Raw genomic sequence first — 11260 nt, 5'->3', positions numbered from 1 at the left:
TGTTTTTCCAGAGTAATCATCAAAATATTGCTCGATCAAGGACCTATGCGTTTTCTTGCCAAACTCACAAGACTGCAGCCTATTCCCCCTGTTATAGTCCTTGGCTACCATTTGTAGATATCTTATTTCAGAGTCCAAAACCTCGCATATCACAAGCCGTAATACAAACAATATGTATGTGTGTATGTATGTATGTATGTATGTATGTATGTATGTATGTATGTATGTATGTACCGGTATGTATGTATGTATGCGTGTATGCATGCATGTAGCCTATGTATGTATGAATGTGTGTATGTATATAAGCCTTAAATGGCAAGGCTGAATTCTTGTGTATTGTAATTATGAAGCCTGTAATCATTCCATTTCCTCATACGCTGCTGCTTTCTGTGATATTTCTTTTTGTACCGTACAAACAGTGTATATTTCTAGCAGTTGGTTTCAACACTCCTACTCTTGTTTATAAGTAGTTTTTGTGGATGGACCGCATTGATTTCTTTTCAGCACTTTACTGCAGTAAATGTGGTGTTTTAACACTTTGACTGCCACAATGTTAAGGGTTTTAAGGGTATAACCCTTGCCACCATAGACGGCCATTCATTTTTGACGGAATAAATTGAAAATGGTAGGATGTACGAAAATTGACAAAAATTTCAGAGAATATAGAGTCGGAACCTTAGCTTTCACCATAAAAATTTCGTCCTGCTGTGGTGTTCTGCTGTGGAGAAACCTGAGGGAGAGCGAAAGCTGTACAGATGAAAAAGGAGCATCAGAAATTTACTTTCTGAGATAATTGAGGTCAAAGGAAAAAAACTTTCAGAAGCCCTAGAAACAAATTGGTAAATGGTACAAGAACACACAGTACCTCTAAATGACGAACAGGGTGCCGGCCATAATGCTGTAAAAAAAAAAGTTAAAAAAAGTTGTACCGTGGTCTAGTTATAAGGCAGGAAAGTGGAAGAAGCCAGGAGACTGACAGAGGCTCTTTTTTCATCTTCCCAGGATGAAGGAGAGACAGAGTAGAATCCACTGTGTTTTGACCTGGGATTTTTTATTCAAGCCTTCAGTTAGACATCAGACATCTCAAAAATAAAGATAAAAACTCTGATAAAGATTAAAAAAAAACTTTACATTGCTGTTTCACTTCAGTATAGTTGTAGATGTGTTCCATTGCAATCATCATTTTAGTCACTTCAAACTAAAACGGTCAAACTACCCTGAGCAATTCAAAGTCATAATACATAAAATTAAATAAAAATTTATGTACATTCATATGGAAATGTTTGTATTGACAAATTCAAGCCAACTGCGACAAACTTCACCATGTTAGAATCCAGACCAGGCAACTGCAAGTAAGAGTAATTATGAAAAAAAAAACATAATTACCATAAGGTATATATAATTATTTGCTATACATTTTATATACACAGGTACATATATTTCCAAAATAGCAGATCTACAAGCTCATAGCCCGGCACCGCGCTATGAGCTTGTAGATCTGCCATTTACATATGATGCCTAATAGCCGATCTACAAGCTCATAGCCCAGCAAGGCACTATGAGCTTAGTATTTTCATGGCTCTCCTTTTAGTAGACCTTGTACCAGTGAACTGTACCGTCATGAAACTGTACCTTTTCCTATGCAAACTTCTAATAAAGTCTTCAATCAATCAATCAATCAATCAATCAATCCCTTCTTTGTATTTACCTACTGTATGTTTTTATACTGTTTTTTATTTCCCTCTTTTTTCCTGACTATATCTACTGCATAGTACTGTGTTCTATCCGTCTGTCATTCAATGTTATATGAGATACTGCAATGGTTTACTATGGAAATAAGCATAGTCTTTTCATGGATCTCATGATCTCCTTTTAGTAGACCTTGTACCAGTGAACTGTACCGTCATGAAACTGTACCTTTTCCTATGCAAACTTCTAATAAAGTCTTCAATCAATCAATCAATCAATCAATCAATCTCTCTCTCCCCAACTTTCTCTCTTGTATCATGGCTGTAAGGTTTATTCTAACGCAGTTGGTTCTCTAGCGAAAAAAAAAGAGAGAGAGAGAGAGAGAGAGAGAGAGAGAGAGGGGGGGAGAGAGAGAGGAAGAGAGAGAGGAAATCTGAGCAGGCTTTGCAAACAACGTTGGCACCGCTTCGATGGGTTACCTTTAGAATAAAACACGATAAAACTATAAACATACAATGAGGATTACCACTGGGATTCTTTTTCGATCTCCATCTCGCTGGATTGGTCAGACTGCGACGTTTGCGAGTGACTTATAGTGGTTGTTTTGCTGGGATGTGTTTGTTTTGCACTAAATGGAGCATCTGTCCTCCTTTCTCACCAAGCTAAGCTAAAGAGGCGTCAATTGGGTATGGCAAGCTATGGCAGCTGCCATACCTTGGCTACAGGGGGAATATAATAAAATGTACTGTAATCGTGCCTGTTGTAAAGTTATGGTAACATGACTGGTGTCTTGCACGCGAGCCTCGCGCGCGTGAAAGACACCAGTCATGTTGCCATAACTTAGCTTTTTCTGAACTGACGCCGCTGAGCTAAACGCCCTGCTCGATCGGTGGTCCGCGCGCGGACCACCTGTTGTGATCCGAGATGAGCATAATCATCTCACCACTTACTTTATATAGCAGTTCTTTTCGCTGCGACGCCGCGGCTCGGTGGTCCCTGGTGGCCTGGTCGATGAACCATGACGATCCAGTAAAACTTTTCAGATCACGGCTGTAGAAGTAGTCCTCAGTAGTATAGTAAAGCACTAAACTAAACCCCCCCCCCCCCAAACACATGGCTGCAGCTCCTTCCGTGAATGCCGTCCATCCAGCAATCCCAGGCCTGGGGAGGACGGTCATGTACCAAATCACCATGGTAACACAAGGTAACACAAGCTGATTGGCCACACAATGGTAACCATGGTGATTTTAGTCATTCCAGGGCCCAGGACGGCTGAATCCAAGCGTCAGTGATACATATGCTCCTAATCTTGTGTTTAATAAAAAAAAGACATTTATGTGGCATATGCCGTTCGTGGCGGTGAAGGGGGGGTAAAAACGTATGTGGCATATGACCTCCGTGGCGGTCAAAGTGTTAATAGAAGCCAAACATTCATTTTTCATCTGTGGCTCACAAATGGAAAAATGTGGTTTGAAATGTAGACATTCTATCCTGTTTGATATCCTAATAGTTTTCCTCTTCCCTTTTGTGTCTGCTGCATCCCCCTTTCATGCATCTCACATTTCAGCGCTGTTCATAATACAGACACTCTCACACACACTGTGATGTCATGTGTGTGACATGTCACACACATCACAGAAAATCTTTGCCATACTGAGTTCCTACACGCATACATGACGGCAAGCCATTAGTGAATCCATATACACACACCTCCCTTTGCCATGCTAAATACCTATACGCATGCAGGAGGACACAGTCGTGTGCGCACACATGTGAAAGCACACAAGCTGCCATCTAGATTTTCACTTCCTGAATCTGAACCTGGACCAAATAGCTGAAAGCCTTTGAGGAAAAACATGCCTAGCGTTTCCCCGTCTGTCTCACATACTTCCCTCCCCCAATTCCCTTTTTTGTAACTAAATGTCAAAGTTTATTACCACCTACAAAGCCTTATTTCACACAGAGGCCTATCTCTGGGGAATTCTTAAATGCAAGAAACTGGGGAATGAATAGAAGTTGTTTGTAAAATATACATTTGTATTAAATGCCTAGTTTTACATAAATGGTAAACGAACCCTGAGTTTCCCTTTGTCATTAGTTTTGGAACATCATGGTCGGGTTTTGGATTATTATGAGGTGCTAACACTAACACAGCCAGTTTAATACAGTGAAGACTACTTTCACTCCATGGACAATGCACTGATCAATTCTTTCTATTTAGGTACCATGACCAGGAAGGTATCTTAGAAGAACAGTTTCAAACATTTTTAATTTGAAGGATCCCTAATTTGGTATTCATTTGGGTACAGAACCCCAATAACTCGGAGTGTACACTATTTCAGTGTTTCTCAAATGGGGGTACATGTACCCCTAGGGGTACGCAGAGGCACTACAGGGGGTACTTAATGGAAACATTTTATTGTTATGTTTAATGATAAAACATTGACACATGTATGTGAACGGGCTGCTCTGTAAAGCTTTAAACCAAATTTAGTACACATTTTACTGTTACTGAATAGAAAACAGGCTTTTCCATAAATTATGTCAACGTATTGACATAAAAACTGAACCTTTATGTCAGTATTTTCGAATCAAAATGTTGTTGTCGATTAAAGAGAGTACTTGAGGGGTGCCCGGTGGCCTACTGGTCAGGGCGCATACCATATAGGCATTGCCATTTCGGCATCAATGCCTGTGGCGTCGCCGGTTCGATTCCCGATCCGGATGACCTTTGTCGTATGTCACTCCCCATCTCTCTCTCCCCATTTCCTGTCAGTCTACTGTACTATAAAATAAAGGCCCAATTTGTTTTTTTTTTAATTCACTCCTAATACTGTAAAGTGCTAAACATACATATTTACTTAAACCTATGCAGATGCCAGAGCAGCGATTCAGGTGTAGAGCACTGAGATTCAGTGCCTTGCTTACTGGTACTCTAGCAGAGTTAAAGGACAACTTTAGTTTTTTACAACAAGGGTTCATATTTTAGATTGTAATTAAAGAATATAAAAGATGAGTGTTAAAATTATTTAATTTACTTCTTTCTATTGTTTTAGAGATTCTTATTTCAGTGGTTGGGGGCATGCATACAAGTGGCTAAATATGTCATTTTACACACAATAAGCCCATTCCCAAGATACAACACAGCCTTTCATGGTTGGATGTGACTTATGGGGGCTAGAAGTGTTACTGTGAATAGCAATAAAGAAACTGCTGGCTTATTGTGTCTAAAAAGACATATTTAGCCACTTGTACGCATGCCCCACATTTTAGCACGGTAAACGAGATGAACAATAGAAAGAAGTAAATGAAAACATTTTAACGCTCACTTTTTCTTTTCTCTAATTACAATCTAAAATATGAACCCTTGTTGTAAAAAAACAAAGTTGTCCTTTAAGTAGTGTGGTTGCTTAACCCTGGTTTTTGACATTATCGACAACGAAGCGGATAAAAGCGCCCAACTTTTTTTGAGGCTTCTTTAGGACCTAGCGATGGATTTTAGCCTTAGGTACCAAACTTCATTTTGAAGTTTACCCATAGAATTATCCATGTCAAGTTGGGCTCCCATCGACTTTCTATACAGGAGGAAAATACCCAGAAAAAAAAAAAATATGCTTTAAGTAGGATGTGAGGGGTCTAACTAGGGGTTTGTCATGATTCTGAATCCATTGCAAGCATTTGTTTTGCACAAAAAACTTTCCTTGGGCTAGAAATGGCCCCCAAAAACTGGTTCGAAAAAGAAGAAAAAAATTATGACTCATCACTAAAACATCGTTTTTTGGGGCCATTTCTAGCCCAATGAAAGTTTTTTGAGCAAAACAAATGCTTGCAATGGATTCAGAATCATGACACCCCTAGTTAGACCCCTCACATCCTACACTAAGCAGATTTTTTTTCTGGGTATTTTCCTTCTGTATAGAAAGTCGATAGGAGCCCAACTTGATATGGATAATTCTATGGGTCAACTTCAAAATAAAGTTTGGTACCCAAGGCTAAAATCCATCGTTAGGTCCTAAAGAAGCCTCAGAAAAAGTTTGGCGCTTTTATCCGCTTCGTTTCGATAATTTTGTTAAGCCAACCCACTAAAGGTACTGTTCAGCACGGTCCACCCTCTGCCTCTATAGCCTCCAGATGCAGCTGGCAACCTTTGCGTCACTGATTGGCCATCCTGCAGATCATTAATGAAATCCATATAGTTGAAGGGAGCATCTAGTAGCGCATCTGTTCAATCATTTAACATCACTCAAAATAGCCATGTGCAGTTAATAGTTGGATGCATACTGAGAAACTGTGAACATAAATGGCACTCTTGTTCAGTCACATTGAGGTTATGCTGAAACTAGTCAACAAAATCTGAACTTAAAGTAGGCCGACAATACGCATGCAGCTGAGCCATGCAGTGTCACACAACAACATTATAACTCAAAAGTCATGATTAAACAGTGCTTCTGTCACCTGTGATTCAGCGCTATGCCACATCTATGTGTGTGTCTGTGTGTTGGGGTAAGGGTCTGAATCACTGATGCACTGAATACACTGAATCACAATTAACTTCCACAGTTATGCCCTTCTCCCACATGTTTATGCAATTATCCTACTTCTCCCACAAAACATCCACACTGATCAATGCAAGCTAACATCAGTGTTGTTGAGTCACTAAAGAGGGAAAAGCGGACCTTACTGTTGTTTTGGTAAATGCCTTTTGTGGGTTGCTTTAGACTCGCTTGTTGTCTCCTCCAGGTCGGACGGCCGAAGGCCAGAAACGAAGTTTTCGCCCCTATCTGTCCATGTGTCCATCGATCCGTCTGTGGACAACTAATCTCCGGCACCGTTGGACCAATGTGTGTGTGAAATTTTGCTCGCATACTCCCAGGAGGCCAAGGAAGAACCTCTGCACCCAAATCTTTCACATCGGACTGTTATAGCTCCACCAAAGAGTCTTTTTTATTTTATTTTTTAGATTTTGTCCAAACATCACGCTAATCGTTACATTATCTCTAGTCATGTAATTAAGACGGACTGATTGACTTTCAACGGTTGGAGAAGTGGTCGTCAAATAATGAATCATTCTCTCGTCCCTGAAAATTGCCAATATACAAGCTCAATGTGTTGCAAGGTGACACATTGTAAGCTTTTAGATCTGAGATGTTCATCGAATGTTCACACAAAAATAGGTATGCTAGGGTTCATGTAAAAAATAAAAAATAAAAACATCAATATTTTAATTTCATTCGATTTTATTACAAACAAAAAACAAAACAAAAAATAAAGAAAAAACAAAAAGAAAAACAGGAGATGCATCATCGATGACATGTTTTGCTGCCACTCATGGTTTCTATCGGCGCTACGACATACACAGTGACACGAGAAACCCAGAAATAAACACAAACTTCTGGTCAAAGAGGACAAAGGAATAGTGAACAAAACATAGTTACATGAGTGTTGTTTTGACAGAACATTTTAGTTAAGGGGTTGCAAAACACTTCCTATATGTAACATAACGAGTGACATGGATTCAGACTCATGACTTCATAAACCTGATAGTGTAAAATATCCAGGGTTTGGGGAATAAATTAACTCCTAGCTACTTTTCTTTTCTCCTTTAGAAATAAAGTGGACTAATTTGACTAGCATTTACAGGCTGACATCAGGCTATTAAATGACTTTACATTTGTTCAGCTATGTTTATTAAGGCGTATTTGGATGATATACAGTTTATAAAATGTACTCAATTCTACCGCTGGCCTCTTGACTTTCCAGACCATAATAATACACTTTAAATGGTGTTAGATAGTATACATTTTCAGTTGCTCTTAACGCATTTAGGGTTACATATGGCCTATTTACTGTATTATGCATAAGTCATTTGCAAGCCCCAAATCTAAAATGTAAGCAAGAAAGATGGAGATTTGTTTTCTCGTAATACAGTAAGTATATGTACTTCTGAAGTTAGCTCAACTTCTTCGTTTTGCTTTCTCTCATGATAATAGGATAACCAGGGACGTGCTGGGCCCGATTCAGCCCGGGAAAAAGAGTTGGAGAGGCCTTCATTTTTTTTTTCTTTTGTTATATTTCGTCGTTGTCGGGTGGAAACCTTATATGTCCAAAACCGTTTGTTTTGTATTTATCATTTTAAAAATGATTTAAACTAGTGAAAACAGCCGATCTACAAGCACACAAGATACGAGGTGGAGATACGAGGTTTCTGCCCGACAGTGACGATTTACTTTGTTGGTCGCCCAGCCCCCAAAATGGAACGAAGGCCGACATTTTATTAAATTTTTTTTCCTAATGGCTGGCCTGGACCGGCCGGGAATGAACCGGCCGTTCGGGAGTTGTCCCGCTTTTCCCAATGGCCAGCACGTCCCTGGCGAAGAGGTGCATCGTGTGTCGTGCGTACTATGTTGTTTTCGTAGGTTCCTGCTCAAAAGAAATGTCTCTTATTGGTAGAAGCTCGGTCGCTCTCAAATTAAGTGATGGCGAGGACAACCAACAACAATAATCATACCCATAGTTATAGCATGGATGAAAACACACGACTGAGCAGTTCAAATATGCAAAGAATGTCACAGAATTCATAGAAAGAAAGAGGAACTCTGAAAATAAACAGGATAAAAAAAGAACGAAAGAGGAAAAACGTGAGGGGAAAAGGGTGCAAGGGTGGATATCACGAGGAGTGTTGCGGGTGATCGATAGGTTTTAATAACACTGATATGCTCATGAAAGATTAAACATTCATAGGTTGTTGTTTTTTAGTTTTAGTTTTTTTTTTTTAAATAGCCATGTCATTATCGTGAGACCTCTCCAAAGCGAGCGTTACGCCATTCAGCTGTAAAATACCTCAAAGCTCTATACGCAATATAATCCCCCGTGTTAACTGAAAAACTGGGTCTATTCTTTACACCCTCAGTGTTAAATGAATGCTGAGGATTCCAGAATTGTAGCGCATATGTGAACTAAAATGGTTAGAGGGAAGCCAACAAAGTCATTTAGCTGAAGAAAGGAAAAGAAAAACATTCTACTTGTTATATTTTAACATCTGAGTTGTTATGTCTTGACATGTACCATTTAAGGTGAAAAGGAAAACAGGAACACAGTAAAATCCACAGTGTTACTCAGAGAGTTAAAGTCAATACATGCTCCTTTTGACGTTGGAAAAACCTTCCGTATATCGGAGGAGGGGGGGGGGGGGGGGCGGAGGGAGCGTCTGAAAGAAAGTTAAAATGTAGTTATCATCAGCTCCTTTTCCAGAAAAAAAAGTTTAGATGTCCGAAGAAGCATGTATCGCGCTTTAAATGAGCACGAGGACTTTACTGTGAAGGCCAATAATTTGACCCAGAGCCTGCTTGGACCGACAAATGGATCTTTCCTTCTCTCGGAGAGATCGAAACCGCAATAAAAAACCACTGTAGGCGCAGCTCGATACCAAAAAGTTTCTCTTCTCTTTTCTTCTATCCTTTTCCACGAGACAGCGGTGTTCTGACGAGAGCATGCTTCAGTGGAGGGAGGGTTTACGGTCATTTACACCTAGTTGCGGCCCAGTGTGGCGCAAACCACGTACAAATCAGGCTCGAGAGAGGCCTGTCGTGTTGAAATGGTTTCACATGCAGCTTCCTGTAAGTGGTTGTGGAGGGGCGGGTGGCTGGGTTGGGGTCAAAGGTCATAAGGTCATGATCTTTTCAATAGAGGGCTGTAGAAGGTTCAGGGATTGAGGTTCCGTAAACTGTGTGTGTGTGTGTGTGTGTGTGTGTGTGTGTGTGTGTGTGTGTGTGTGTGTGCGTGTGTGTATGCATGTGTGCACGTGTGCGTTTGTGTGTGTATGCGCATGTGTGCACGTGTGTGGAGCATGAGGAGTACAATGGTTTGAGGCAGACAAGAAGAGATCGCAAGAGGTTATGAGACAACGTGCACTTGGCGTGTCTGAGTGCGTGTGTGTGTGTGCACTGTGTGTGCATGCATTCTGTGTGTGCAGCACGTGCACACATGTGTGCACAGGACTGTGAAACAGGGTGCGTTTGTGCGTACGTACACACAATGTTTGGGAAACACCACTGAACAGAATAAAGTTTGAGATGTAAACTTGTCTCAGGAGGTGTAACGGTGACTTCTACTGCGTGCCTGCATGTATATGTGTGTGTGTGTGTGTGTGTGTGTGTGTGTGTGTGTGTGTGTACCTTCAACACAGTGTCCACTGGAGGCTCCACAAATATTAACGGGTACTCCCACAGTCAGTCAGCTATATATTCTAACACTGCATTCCTGGTATGCTGTTGGTATAAGACCGCGTCGTTCAGATACTGCCACTCGCCGGGCGCAACACTAAATATGGAGACATATTTAAGGATGTATTTTTAGCCTATGGGTTTTATATTGTCTGTAAGGTGTGCGTGTAAGTACATTATGCACCCAGCTGTGTGTGTGTGTGTGTGTGTGAGTGTGTGTGGACATGCGTTATAGAGATGTAGAGAGAGAGAGAGAGAGAGAGAGAGAGAGAGTTCTGGCAGAGTGAATGTTGAGCGTAAATCAGTCGTCGATACAGATGACCTCCCCGCTGCGTTGTTCCCGTCTGATGAGGAGCAGCTCTGCCTCCCTCTCCTTCTTCACAGACATGGGAGGACCGTTCAGCACTGCAGGAGGGGAGAGAGAGGGGTGGGGGGAGATGAAGAGAGAGAGGGAGAAAGAGAGCAGTGGCGTCAGTTCAGAAAAAGCTAAGGTATGGCAACATGACTGGTGTCTTGCACACGCGCCTCCGCGCGCGTGCAAGACACCAGTCATGTTGCCATACCTTAGCAACAGGCATGATACATTTATTTTATTCATTTTATTAAGAAGTAGGCTACATTCAAATTTCCCCCCGTTTCTACGGTTTCTTTAGCCCCATATAGAACCTCACCCGTCGCTGCGTCCTGTTGTGCTCCGAGATGAGGTCCTAGAAACATGGCCACCGGAATCTTGCGACAGCCTCCACATCACAGTTGGAAAACACACAAACCGAAATTTTGTCCAAAAAGTAACGGCAGTTCCGAGCTCCCAGGTTGTGAAAACCTAACAGCGGTACATAAAACTTGAACCGCGGCATGAAACAACCCCTTAAAATCGCTAGTTTTGTCAGCCGGTAATGTTTACAAGCCTGGAAGTTGCAGCCGGAATGGCAGCATTAGCGCCCTCTCTGGTCGAATGTCTGTTCGAATGCAGCGACGGTTGGGGCTACGTTCGACCAGAGAGGGCGCTAATGCTGCCATTCCGGCTGCAACTTCCAGGCTTGTAAACATTACCGGCTGACAAAACTAGCGATTTTAAGGGGTTGTTTCATGCCGCGGTTCAAGTTTTATGTACCGCTGTTAGGTTTTCACAACCTGGGAGCTCGGAACTGCCGTTACTTTTTGGACAAAATTTCGGTTTGTGTGTTTTCCAACTGTGATGTGGAGGCTGTCGCAAGATTCCGGTGGCCATGTTTCTAGGACCTCATCTCGGAGCACAACAGGACGCAGCGACGGGTGAGGTTCTATATGGGGCTACGGTTTCTTGGGCTGGATATGGCAGCCTGGAACGCTTGTTGAAGTGCAGCTAA

Source organism: Nannobrachium achirus (genome assembly GCF_963921795.1).
Source record: "Nannobrachium achirus genome assembly, chromosome: 14".
NCBI classification, from domain to species: domain Eukaryota; kingdom Metazoa; phylum Chordata; class Actinopteri; order Myctophiformes; family Myctophidae; genus Nannobrachium; species Nannobrachium achirus.
Note: the sequence above shows the minus strand (reverse complement) of the source record.